This window comes from Xyrauchen texanus, chromosome 26, assembly GCF_025860055.1.
Source record: "Xyrauchen texanus isolate HMW12.3.18 chromosome 26, RBS_HiC_50CHRs, whole genome shotgun sequence".
NCBI lineage: Eukaryota > Metazoa > Chordata > Actinopteri > Cypriniformes > Catostomidae > Xyrauchen > Xyrauchen texanus.
Window position 1 is genome coordinate 30,700,128 of NC_068301.1, and position 13,639 is coordinate 30,713,766.

Below are 13,639 nucleotides of genomic sequence, written 5' to 3' on the forward strand. Positions count from 1 at the left end.
TAAAAAAAAACAAAAAACATTTTGATTTAATGACATTGAACCAAAACTGAAAATGATGTAGTTTTTGTCTCAAAATAAATGTGATCATTTCAGGGATTCTCATAAATTACAGACATTTACAACATTTTAAATATGACAAAATATTAGATAAAATTACCTCAGAATCAAACTTTAGACATTACACTGACAAAAACAGGTGCTTTAGACAAAACAGGTGTTTTAGGAAAGAACTGTGGTACTTTTTTTGGGGGGGGGGGGATTAAAGGGGGGATTTCAGCCCCATTTTACCCTAAAAATCTATTACTGAGAATAGAAATATTGCAAATAATAAGCAACAAGAGGCAAGTGATAAAGTGCAAATAGATAATGATGATCTTGATTATTATTGTTAATAAAAATGGTGGATATTGTCATTTGTAATCTGGTATTATTAGTATAATATTTCATATGGTTTACTCTTGCCTGTCTACAATATGAATGTTATACTGGGAGTGATTTTACATGCCAGTGTATGCCTTATTTACACTACCTGTACAAATGCCACAACACTGCAACTAAACAGGTTGGTAAAACCTGTTATGGTGTCTTTTGTTCTTTAGCAGCTGATTGACTCCGTAGGACGTGTCGACTTAAAATAGGCAGTATGTCAAACCACAGGACTCATATGGACGATGTACATGGCTTCAGAAGTTATGGATCGTCTTTTGCGCATGTTGCTTCTGACGGTCCTGTGTTGGCTTGCGCACAGTGAACAGGTTGCTACCGATGATTTATATCATTTAATCATTTTGATGAGAATTGAAATTTTACCTTGAACGGACAGACGTCGCAGATTGAATTACACTAGAACGTTAATTATCTTACGTAAGGTATCCAACTCAATTGGATATTTCGGTTGTTAGAAACATCATGCGCTGGATTTACATTTGCTGAAGGAAATGCTTATAATCAGCTAAAATAGCGTTTAACAGTAAAGTTTTTAAACAGGCTAAAGTTTTAGTTATAGTGGGTTTGGCGCTTTTGTTCTGGAATGGGGAACAAGACATCGGCTGAGTTCGGAATGGCTTCACACCCATACTACTCTGAATACTTTTGCCATTCGTGTCTACGGCAGAAATAGTATGAGTAGTCTGGTAGTATGCCATTCCGAACTCTTCGTCATTTTTTCACTGTAAAAGGATGGCAAAGATTAAAAAAATAGAATCCAAGATGACACAGAGGCAAAAGTTACTGAGTGCACCTTTAAGCAGTTCTTGCATACATGTTAAAAAAAATGTGGCGAAGAAAAACAAGATTTTTTTCATTTTCTGAAGTCTTGTGGGTGTTTGCCAAGCCATGCACTTTCCAAGGCGTTCTGATTGGGTTTTTGCATGTTGCTATCCAGTTGCCGGGGTGTTCTGAGTGGTTGCTAGGGCGTTACTAGGTGGATACTTCTCTCAAGTATCTGCATTATTTTATGCCTTTAATTATTAAATGTACCTAGATCAACCCAAATATTGCTGATGAGCAGTTGCTCTGGGTTAGTGGTCAAACTGGAGAAGTGCACTCCTACAGGATCCCCCTTCTCACCTATACTCCTCAAGGACGTTTGCTGGCTTTTGCAGAAGCGCGGAAGATGTCTTTTGAAAGATATTGGAGCCAAGTTCATAGCCTTGAGACGTTCCACAGATGGAGGTGTGTCATATTTAGTTCAAATCTTGGTTTTCTGAACTGAAAGATACTAAAGTTTCTGATTTTCTGTCTCATTTCCTTCTCCAACCATCACTTCCTTTTTTCATTTCCTCTCACATACTCTCAGGAGCCACCTGGTCCCCCACCTCATTCATAGTGGATGATGGTTCTCTAGCAGATGGGTTGAATCTGGGTTTGGTTGTTGTGGATGAGGAGACTGGTGCAGTGGTACTCATCTACTCTATTTGCTTCCACCATTACCACTGCAAGCCCTCAAGCACCATGCTGGTGGAGAGTCTGGATGATGGTCTCACCTGGAGTGTCCCAAGAAAACTTAACCCTCAGCTGGGGCTCAAGAGCTTTGCTGCTGGACCAGGCTTTGGTATACAGGTGTTGCTCTTAGTTGCCTAATCCATGTCTGAGTGTTTATTTATAATTTTCCTCACACCTCCCATAGTCTTGCTTGGCCAAACCTTTGACTACTGCCAAAAAGTCTGGTCAAGTGTGCATCTTATTCTGAGCAAGAACCACCCACTTAGGCTTAGAAACCTATACGATGGTTCTGTCTGACCTATACAATGCGAAAAAATACCAATAATGATGTGCCATTGAGGAGTGGGTTTATATGAATAGCTGATACAACAACACTAGGCTCAATGTGTGTTAAGGTAGCAATATACTTCAAGCGAAATCGAAGAACCAACGGGTGTCCATTAATTTATTACAAAATCTGGCCAAAACCAAGGTGATTTTGAGTTTGTTGTGATGGTTCGAAACAGCTTGCCAGCATAAACTTCAAGATCCTGTGATATCAAAATGAAAGTTTTGCTGTTTTTAATCCATATCTATTAGCTCAAGGTAGTGTCCTTCTAGATGTTGACAAACTTCATTTTCAGAAGATACAAGCATTTCAAATCTGCAGTCTCTCTCTTCTGGCTTAAAAGACTCACTAAGCAAATACATGACTCACATAGATGTTCAGAAACCTTCTCCAATCAAATGCCCTCCCCCTACATCTGTTAAGTGCATTCGGCTGTGTTCTAACTGGTGCTGATAATACCTTCGAAAAGGTCTTCTAAGGGAGCACAATCTATGCTGTAGGGTCGTTCCAAACATCCAAACTCCTTAAAAAGTGAGTTCTGACTGACAGATTTAGCCATCTGAAGCTCTCACAGTGCAGTATAATTGTCTTTGAAGGGAATAGGGCAAAAGGTTGATCACTTCTGAAGGGGATGCACAAACATATCTGGACTTGAGGAAAATTTCTCAAGTTAATTTATATAAACTTGGGGTTTCTTGGGATGTACAGCTCGAGTAGGTGTTCTTTATTCTTTATACTTAGTGTATTGTGATTCAAAACATATTATATATTATCTTTTACTCACTTGTTTCTTATTCATCTGCATTGCCACTGGCTCCAGCCTCGTCATAAGCAAAGACCACGATGTGATGTGAGTGTTTGTGGGCTGGTTATGGATTAATGTTGTCAGTTACTGTAGATCATCATTCGGTTCTCAAATCTTTAGAAATGCTGGCCAGTATTGAGATTGCTTCTCAGTGGTTCATGCCAAACTCACACAAAAGTATACACAGGTTAACGTGCATAGTGCAAAAGTGCAAGGCGCTCTGGTTTCATTTCAATTTAACATTAGTGATATGGCAAATATTTTTGGTCCTTACAGGGTAGCACAAAATTAATGACATGTAATGACTATTACTACTGGGTAATAATATTCAATTAAATAATAATGATATACATTACTTTACTACAATATAATAGTTTGCTGGTTTCAGAGACTAATTAGCCTATAGACAGAGCACTTGTATTAAAATAAATGGGAGAAATTGGAACACCCAATATGGCGGTTGTAGAAAAGGAAGTCTCACCTAAAAATAGCCAGTCATCATTCAGATACAGACATTGCCCGCCTTTCAACTTGAGAATGCGCACGCACATTAGCTGGACCAGCCTGAAAATGTTTGTTTTTTAGCTAGATCTGAGCTAAAGAAACACAATTCATGGTACTGTTGTCAAATCAAATCAAATCAAATCACTTTATTGTCACACTACCATGTACACAATTGCAACAGTAGGTGAAATTCTTGTGTGCAGTTCCGAGCAACATAGCAGTCATGACAGTGACGAGACATATACCAATTACAATAAACAACATACTTACACAAAACAATTTACAAATCAAATGTACACATACTTACACAACACAATAATTATATACAATACACACAATATACAATACAATAAGGAGTATATGAAATATATATATATATATATATATATATATATATATATATATATATATATATATATATATGAAGTAGTATATTGAGGAGAAAATGTTGACAGTCCAGTGTGAGATATAAGATGAATAAAGTGCAGTGCTAATTATTGATCCTGATAGATCAAGTGTTCGACAGTATGACTGCTTGGGGAAAGAAGCTGTCATGTAGTCGGCTGGTGCGGGTCCTGATGCTGTGATACCGCCTGCCTGATGGTAGCAGTGAGAACAGACCATGACTCGGGTGGCTGGAGTCTCTGATGATCCTCCGAGCTTTTTTCACACACCGCCTAGTGTATATGTCCTGGAGGGAGGAAAGCTCACCTCCGGTGATGTTTCTGGCAGTTCGCACCACCCTTTGCAGGGCTTTGCGGTTGTGGGCGGTGCTATTGCCGTACCAGGCAGTGATGCAGCCAGTCAGGATGCTCTCTACAGTACTGGTGTAGAACCGTGTGAGGATGTGTTGGTTCAGCCGTCTCAGGAAGAAGAGGCGCTGGTGAGCCTTCTTCACAATGGCCTCAGTGTGGACGGACCATGTGAGTTCTTCAGTGATGTGGACACCGAGGAACTTGAAGCTGCTGACTCTCTCTACCGGTGCTCCATTGATGGTGATGGGGCTGTGTTCTCTGTCTTTCTTCCTGAAGTCCACAACAAGTTCCTTGGTTTTACTGACGTTGAGGGAGAGGTTGTGCTCTTGACACCAGCGTGTCAGAGTGTGCACCTCCTCTCTGTAGGCTCTTTCATCATTGTCAGTGATCAGACCTACCACCGTCGTATCGTCAGCAAACTTAATGATGGCATTGGAGCTATGTGTTGCCACACAGTCATGCGTGTATAGGGAATACAGTAGGGGGCTGAGAACACAGCCCTGCGGGGCTCCAGTTTTGAGGGTCAGTGATGAGGAGATGTTGCTGCCCATTCTAACCACCTGACGTCTGCCTGACAGGAAATCCAGGATCCAGCTGCACAGCGAGCTGTTTAAGCCCAGAGCCCGGAGTTTCTCATCAAGCTTGGAGGGCACTATGGTGTTGAATGCTGAGCTGTAGTCTACAAACAGCATTCTCACATATGTGTTCCTTTTTTCCAGATGGGAGAGAGCAGTGTGTAGTGTAGATGCAATGGCATCATCAGTGGAGTGGTTGTTGCGGTAGGCAACATTTAACTGCTGATTTGAAATGTGTTTTTTGATCGTAAACTTGACCAACCATTTTTGGAGATTTCAGTATTTCCCCATTTAAGTAGATAAGAGCTGTACTTTTATACTGCTTGTATCAATTGAAAATATGAACCCATGTGTGTATCCAAGATTGTCACTGAGTTAACTGAATTGTCTTGAAAGGGACTTTGCTGGGTTCTAAACACAACTGTGTGAATGTAATTGAACCAAGACTAAAGCTGTCCAAAAATAAATATGTGTAGCCTAAATATTAGAGTTATGTCTTTCTACCCCTATGCAATATTTTCAATGTTTTCAATGCCTTATTTCAAAATTATAGGCTTATGTTATTATGAAGTTAAATTGATATTATAGGTAGGGCCTTTATGAAGCTACATATAAATAAATGACCTCATCTGGTTAACTTTTGGGTGAACCAATCTTTTATGGTTTATGTGTATTAAGTGTACTCTATAAGTGACAATTATATTGTTAATTAAAATGATTTGAATAGCTTTTAAACTTCAACCTACATTTTGTAACCCTAACTTCTAATATGATTAATCCATATTAATCACAGAAAACTGTGGGATTTCATTCATTTTTTTATGAATTCACAAACCTGGGCCCGTATCCCTAAAGATTCTGAGAATCCTCTCAGAGAGCTCCTAACTTAACCTAAAAATTCCTTGCCAGGAGTTTTAGCTTAGAAGTGATTCCAGAACATTTTCAGTGAACTCTGAGCAAGGAATGGATGGAAAATCCTATCTTAGTGAGGAGGTGTGGTTGACCCCGTTGCTAGGTATGAGTCATCATTTCAAAAGCCGTGATCGGTTGATCCTACAAGTTTGATGAAAATGAACTTTTGGTGATAATGAGCAAAGGATGTACCCTCAAATCAATAAACATAATTATACACTCTAATCTTATGCAGACTGTAATTGTAAATAATATTTCACATTCAAGAAAATATCTGGAAAATGAATAGTAAGCTGTAGGGGTTATAGCCTAACATTAGATTCTAAAATATGTGAAAACTTAAGCTCATTACACCCTGTTCAAATAATGATTCGTGTCTTATTTACTCATATTAATATCCTAGCTGGCATATTTTGTACTTTCACTCCCATATGGACCCCATTGAAAACAAGATGGCCTATCTCAAGGGGCTGTCCTTAATGAAGTAGAAATTGCAACGTTACAACTCAGTGTGGTCTTAACGAGGGTAACATGGCTCAGCTTTTATCAATGTCTGTGATTGCTGGCTGGTCTATTTATGAAGGCTTGTTAACAAATATCCTACAAACACAGAAAATGGAGAAAAAAAAAGGAATCGCAAGCCGAACTGGACTGAGGAGCAAGGTTTGTTGCTGGCCCAGTTGGTGAACGAACATAAAGGTATGTTACGAGGAAAATTTGGCCCAACTGTCACTAGCCAAGGCAAGAGGCGCGCCTGGGACACAATATCCCAAACAATCAATGCCTCTTTTCCACTGGTGGTGCGGACAGGCTGACGATTGTGAGAAAAGGTGGTATGTGCTGCAGTCCAAGGCAAAAGATGAGATTGCAGCACACAAGCTGGAATCCTCACTCACAGGTGAGCAAAATACTATAGCCTACCACATAATCTGGCAACTTGCTCCTGCTGGCAAAGTTAATTTACATGCCTAAGTACTGTGTTCATTGACGGTTTCTTTCTAGGGGGTGGACCACCTGTAAAGCGGCTGTCCCAAGTGGCCGACACTGTCTTTCAAGTCCTGGGACACTCTGAGGTCAGTGTCACCGGGCTGCCAACAGGCATTGACACGTCAATGATGCAGGCCCTTGAAATGCAGCAAAGGTAGGACACAGGGTTATTCATATCAACAGTGTTTATTCATTGCAGAAGCCATTTCATGTGTTATCCATGCTCATTGTATTAAATTAATCAAAACAATAATTAAACTAGGCCTATGTATTTCTGTAGCATGGAGCCATCACAAGAACTGGGCCCATCAAGTTTGCCGACAAGATTGCCATCTGAACCATCTGCAGCTGCTACTCAGGATAGCCCCGCGGATCAAACACCATTCCCATCCGCAGCACCTGCTCCGTCAGCATCCCTGCAGGAGAGAAGATTGCAACTCACAATTGATGTGTTTGAACAACAAAAAAGTCCTTTCCCTTCAGGAGGAGTACTACCGCCTTAAAATTGAACACCTAAAAAATAAACCATTTAGAGATTGTGTTCTGTGTCTTGCATTTAACAATTGCAGGTGATGTGCAGTAAAACTGTGGTAGTTCTTAATACCATCACAAGTTCTCAAATGACATGGGGCTACAGCTTGCCTGAAATGTAAATTTGTGAAGTTTGCCCTGTAAGGCAGTCCACTCTGGGCTAGGTTCCCCTTTGGAATGTGAATATCTTCTTCACCACCATCCTCATCTTTGTCTTCATCCTCGTCGCCATCCTCCAGAGGTTCTGCAATCTGTCTAACCTTGCAAATATTGTGTAATATTGCACAGGCTATGATGACTTTGCTGACTTTTTCAGGCCTCAGCCGCACCTCTCCGTGGAGAACATGAAAGCGCCTCTTAAGCTGGCCTATGCCACGCTCCACCACCGCTCTTGTTGTCTTGTGGGCCCTACAATAGAATACAGACCTTTAATTATTTGATGGAAATATTGCACTACTTGGATGCTCTAACATATTGCTTGCATTTCATTTCCATGATTTTTGTATTGTTTGGCTTACCTGTTATAGTTTAGTTGGGGCCCTTGGCGTGGCTGGAAGTAAGGTGTAAGGAGCCATGGTTTTTATGGGTAGCCACTGTCCCCTAACAAGTGGCAATTAGCTGGCACATAGCGTCTCTCAAAAAGATGTCTGATGCCACTCTCGGAGAGCATTCTCGCATCATGTGTGGAGCCTGGCCATTTAGCCACAATGTCCAAAATCTTACAGGCCGCATTGAACACTATTTGCACATTGATGCTGTGGAAATTCTTCCTGTTAACAAAGACAGCCTCGTCCTCTGATGGCACAATTATTCTCACATGTGTTCCATCAATTACACCCACAATGCCAGGGAATCCTGCAATGTCCATAAATGCCCTTTTATGTGTGTGTAAAGTGCGGGCATCCAGCGGGAATGAAACAAATTGTGTCACAATATTAGGTTGTGACAAAGCTGTCAGTGTTTGGGTGATGACTCTGCTGACGGAGGATTGGGACAGACCCAAGTCATCACTGCTGCATTGTTGCATTTTCCCTGTTGCCAAATACTTCAGGGTTGTGTTTACTTTCTTCTCCGGTGTAATAGCGTTGTGGCGTCGAGTTGGTGAAGTAATTGCATCTCTAAGGAGATCCACCACAAACATGATTCCTGCACGATCCAATCTGTAGCGTCTCAATAATTCCGTCATCCAGTGTTTGCAGGACATCTCTCCTGCCTCCTCTGTTGGCCATTTTGTGCAGCTGGGAACTCCTAAGCCACTAAAAGTCCTCTTCCCTGCCCTGGAAGACTCGAGAGACTTGAGAGGCGGAGCCCTAGGAGGCTCGGGAGGAGGAGCCCTTGAAGGCTTGTGAGGCGGAGGCCTGGAAGGCTCGAGAGGCTCAAGAGACTTGAGAGGCGGAGCACTGGAAGGCTCGGGAAACTCGAAAGGCGGAGCTCTGGAAAGCTCGGGTAACTCGGAGCTCTGGAAAGCTCGGAAGGCGGAGCTCTGGAAAGCTCGGGTAACTCGGAGCTCTGGAAAGCTCGGAAGGCGGAGCTCTGGAAAACTCAGGTAACTCGGAAGGCGGAGCTCTGGAAAGCACGGGAAATTCGGTAGGCGGAGCTCTAGAAGACTCGAGAGACTTGGGAGGCGGAGCCCTGGAAGGCTCGGGAGGACGAGCCCTGGAAGGCTCGAGAGGAGGAGCCCTGGAAGGCTCGAGAGGAGGAGCCCTGGAAGGCTCGAGAGGAGGAGCCCTGGAAGGCTCGAGAGGCGCTTGCTCTAGGACGGGCACGACCACTGGCGCTGGCTCTTGGACGGTCCTGGCTACTGGCACTGGTTCTTGGACGGTCGTGGCTACTGGTGCTGGCTCGGGGACGGTCGAGGCTACAGTTGCCGGCTCGGGGACGGTCGAGGCTACAGGCGCCGTCTCGGGGATGGTCGAGGCTACAGGCGCCGGCTCGGGGACGGTCGAGTCTACAGGCGCCGGCTCGGGGACGGTCGAGGCTACAGCCGCTGGCTCAGTGACTTCAGGGGCGACAGGCTCGCTCACAGTGACGTGCGTAGGCATTGGCTCGCTCACCGTGATATGCGTAGGTGCCGGCTCGCTGACCGTGGCTGACGTGGGCACAGGCTCGCTGACCGTGGCTGACGTTGGCCGGAAGGCGGAAGCCCGTCTTCTGTTCCTCCTCCGGGCAGACGAAGTGGGCTGTGCAGGCTCACTGACCAAGGCAGGTGTGGGCTCTGGCTCGCAGATCGTGGCTGACGTGGGCACAGGTTCGCTCACCGTGACAGGCGTGGGGGCGAGCTCACTGACCGGTGGGGCAGGTGGAAGAGGATGAGCAAAGGACGACTGGAGGGCCACCGCCGTGGGAGGAGAGGCAGGATCCTCAACCACCTCCACAGTAAGCAGTGAGCCGCATGCCAGAAGTGTCTCCTCCATGAATTCACAGAGCGTCCAGCCACGCGTCGCCGGCGGCAACCGCTCCTGGAGCGAACCGGTCAGGCTAGCCTGGAAGAACACCACCAGGGAGGAGTCAGGATAGTTGGTGGCGCTCGCTAGGAACAGGAAGTCCCTAATGTGTTCCTCCACCGGGCGGCTTCCTTGCTTCAGGTCCAGGAGGCGGCAGCATGCCCGGATAACCGCTGGATCCATATTTTGGTCTATCGTTCTGTAACGAGTAAGCAGCGAGGCAGACGAGGAGGTGCGGATCCAAATGCAGTTAACTTTATTGAATGATCAAAATAAACAAATAAACACAAAGGAAAAACCCTCAATGGGGAAATAAACATAAAGCTGAACACACGGGAAGGGAAAACATACCAGCTAACAACACTCAACGATAGACAAGGACTGAACCAAAAACCAGGGTTAAAATACATGAACATAGGAAAAAGGGACCAATGAACAAACAGAACTCAAACAAGATGATAAGGTGATAAACAGAAACCAAAGGGAAACTAAACGAGGGCAGGTGAAAACAATGAACAGTGAACACGAGGGCTGACAGGAAGACTATGGAGTTACAAGGGTGACAAAAGTGAAAACTAAGGAATAACAAAAGTGACAAAAATGACAAACAAAAGGGCAACAGTGAAACAAGACAAGGTAAACATAACACTTAAGATCTAATTGTGCTGACAGAAGCGTCATCCACCTGCTGTTGGCCGTTTGGTGGTGTGTGGCCACGGCACCATCGCTGGAGATGGAGTGTTCTGTATCCTGAGTGATGATCATGGAAAAACATGGAGATATGGAGCCGAATTGAAGAGTATCCCATACAACCAGCCCAAAAAGAACCTTGATTTTGAACCAGATGAGTGTCAGGTTGGAAGAAAATAGGCTTTTCACTTTAGAGCTTCTATTTTCAGAATAATTTATGGGTTAAAGAAATCTTGATCTCAAAATGCAAACTAATGCTCTGTATTAAAATTATTTAGAACACCTTGCAAATTCTGATCTGTCTTTCCTCAAAGCCAGTGGAGCTGGACGATGGCAGCATTCTGGTCAATGTGCGCAACAATAGGAATTATCACTGCCACTGTCGTATGGTTGTGCGCAGTCTGGATGGAGGCGAGTCTCTGCCTGTTGAGCATCTGGTGTTTGATCAGACTCTGGTGGACCCTGCGGTCGCAGCTGGAGCTTTACAGAAGGAAGGGGTGCTTTACTTCACCAACCCATCCAACTCTAGGAGCAGTGAGGACAATACTAAAATCATTCAATTAATGATGGGATGTGATTCAAAAGTAATGGCCTGAAATCTATTAAATAAATGAAATCATCTGCTAATTAGTAAAGTACTTGAACTGAACTGGAAGACATCTAAATTGGGCAGTGAAAGATAAGCATGTATTCATTTTAAGTGCTGTATTTTCTGTTTTCTCAGGAGTTAACCTCACCCTTCGCTGGTCTCTGAATCGTGGTAAATCATGGGTAAAAGATACTCTGAAGATCTGGGCTGGGCCAAGTGGATACTCCTGTATGACGTCACTTAAAGGCAATGGAACTGCCGATCACAAGTACATCTATGTCATCTTTGAGAAAGGTCATACAGACTACCTTGAGTCCATCTCCTTTGTAAAAGTTGACCTGTACAGCGAACAATGAAGAAAGGCACTTCTTTCAAGACAAAAGAAGCTTGAAAATGTGAAAAAGCTAAGCAATGATGAAAATGCATTTTTTGTTTTTATTGAAAAATGCTTTTATTCATACAATGTATAATCTATTTGTGGAATATTCATGATTTGTGGAATCAATTGCCTTTAAAGTTAATGTGGTGATACAGTTATATGTAAGATGTGTTATGGAACTTTTGTTTTAGTTTTTATTTAAAGTTCTTCATTTCACTTTGGAAAGTGGCTTACAGTGCATTCAAAGTATACATTTTATCAGTATGCATGTTCCCTAGGAATTGAACCCACCACATATCATTGCTAGTAATTCTCAACCAAAGGATTTTGTTTTTAATAACTTTCGAATTTGTAGTATTAGACTTTCACTTATTAGTATGATTAAAGAAATCTTATTTAAAGTTTGATCAGCACAGGTTCAAGTCTAAACAAGATTATTAATTTAATTTAACTAATAAAGTACTGCAAAGCAAATGCTGTTTTTACTTCAGGATACTCTGTGGAGATTGAGATAAAGTGATTGTTGTCCCTTTGAGTTTTGTGTCATGTAAGTGCATGTACTTCCATAAATATGATTGTTGAGTATCACATCATTCTGGTATGTGTGTTGGATGTTAAAGGTACACTCTCACACCTAGTGTCTTGGACGCAGCATCATTTAAAATCAATAGTTTTCAGTTTCAGATGCCATTAAGTATTCACAGTCAGACATGAATACTTTAATCAATGAGTGAAAGTGTCAAATAATAGTACGGTTGCTGAGATTAAGCAAGTAGTATTTGGCTGGTCATGTGATTCAAACATGGCAGCCCCCACGTGCAGACCCTCTCCATGTAGAACAAAACAGCTTTTATAAAGTTATTGATATGACAGGAGCTTGTGGTTTAAATAATCAATACATAACAAATAACCAAAAATACATTCAAAATGTTCAAATATACTATCTACTCATTTTCCAGCAACAATAAAAACACCCTACTTTGAAATATACAGCCTTTGAATTGGGTCAGTTATCTATCCCTGTTTCATGTGATATCATTATATGACATCGCTGCTGTAGGATATTTGGTAATGATTAATTTAGATGAGAACCGTTAAAGTGCCCGCATTCTCACACCATTATATGTAAGGGAATTTAGGGTCTTGAAATGTGTGAGCTATGAACTAAATTAAACTGTCCTGATTCTACATTACTATGTAAGGCAAATTGTAATGGAATCAGTCGCGTTCAACAACCATTATAAATTATATAAATGAAAAATAACTAGATTATTTATCTGAATAGGATGTTATGTTTATGTTTTTAGAAACTGTCATCTTTTTGCACTACTGTGTACTGGTCGGCATGGCACTGTCTCTCACTGTGCCTATTGTCCTGTTCATTGTTAGAAATTTCTTGTACTGTCCCGTACTTTTTGCTCATGTTTGCAAATGCACTTTATATAGGTATATAGGTATATATTTATTATATATAGGTATTTTATTTAGTTGTGTAGTCTCATGTGGTTCTGTGTTTGTCCTGTGTTTTTATGTAGCACCATGGTCCTGGAGGAATTTTGTCTCGTTTCGATGTGTACTGTACTAACTTTATATGGTTGAAACGACAATAAAAACCATTTGACTTGACTTGATTATGATTTATTCACTTATTGGAGTGATATTATTCTCATGGCTTATTGAAAATAATATCACAAGTATTTAGGTACAGCTTTGAAGCAACAGGGATGAGATTATTTATCAAAATATACCACAGTCAAATCATCTTTGAATACAGAAAAACTTTATTGCTATGCTAAACATAAATCTAATCTAACACATATATACATGAGACAGGTTGGTGAGAAGAGTGACAGAATGTGAAATAAATGATACAGTGAAAATTAACTTTATGGAGTAGAACTTTATTGACAATGCCTTATGAACAATTAATCCTTATGAGTCGGATTACCCAAAGTATTTAAATAATACACGCACTTTGAGCACAATATTGGAGATGTACTTGCATGTTGTGGTGTTACCTTGCGTTCTTTGTGTTACTTGGTTCTTGGCTCTTGGTCGAAAGTTTGTTTCGTCTATGTTTTGGACCTCTAAAAGATCGGATAGTTATTGTCTGTATGAATGATGAGGTTGGCTTTGAAACGAGGCCTTCTATGAACCGTAGAGATTGAGAGGCTTCCTCGGGACTTCGAGTCCCAA

At 41.9% G+C, this 13,639-nt stretch overlaps 1 pseudogene; it reads left to right on the forward strand.

The window, feature by feature from the left end:
* Positions 1-672: 672 nt before the first annotated feature.
* LOC127620101 (sialidase-1-like) lies at positions 673-12,551 on the forward strand (annotated as a pseudogene).
* Positions 12,552-13,639: the final 1,088 nt, after the last annotated feature.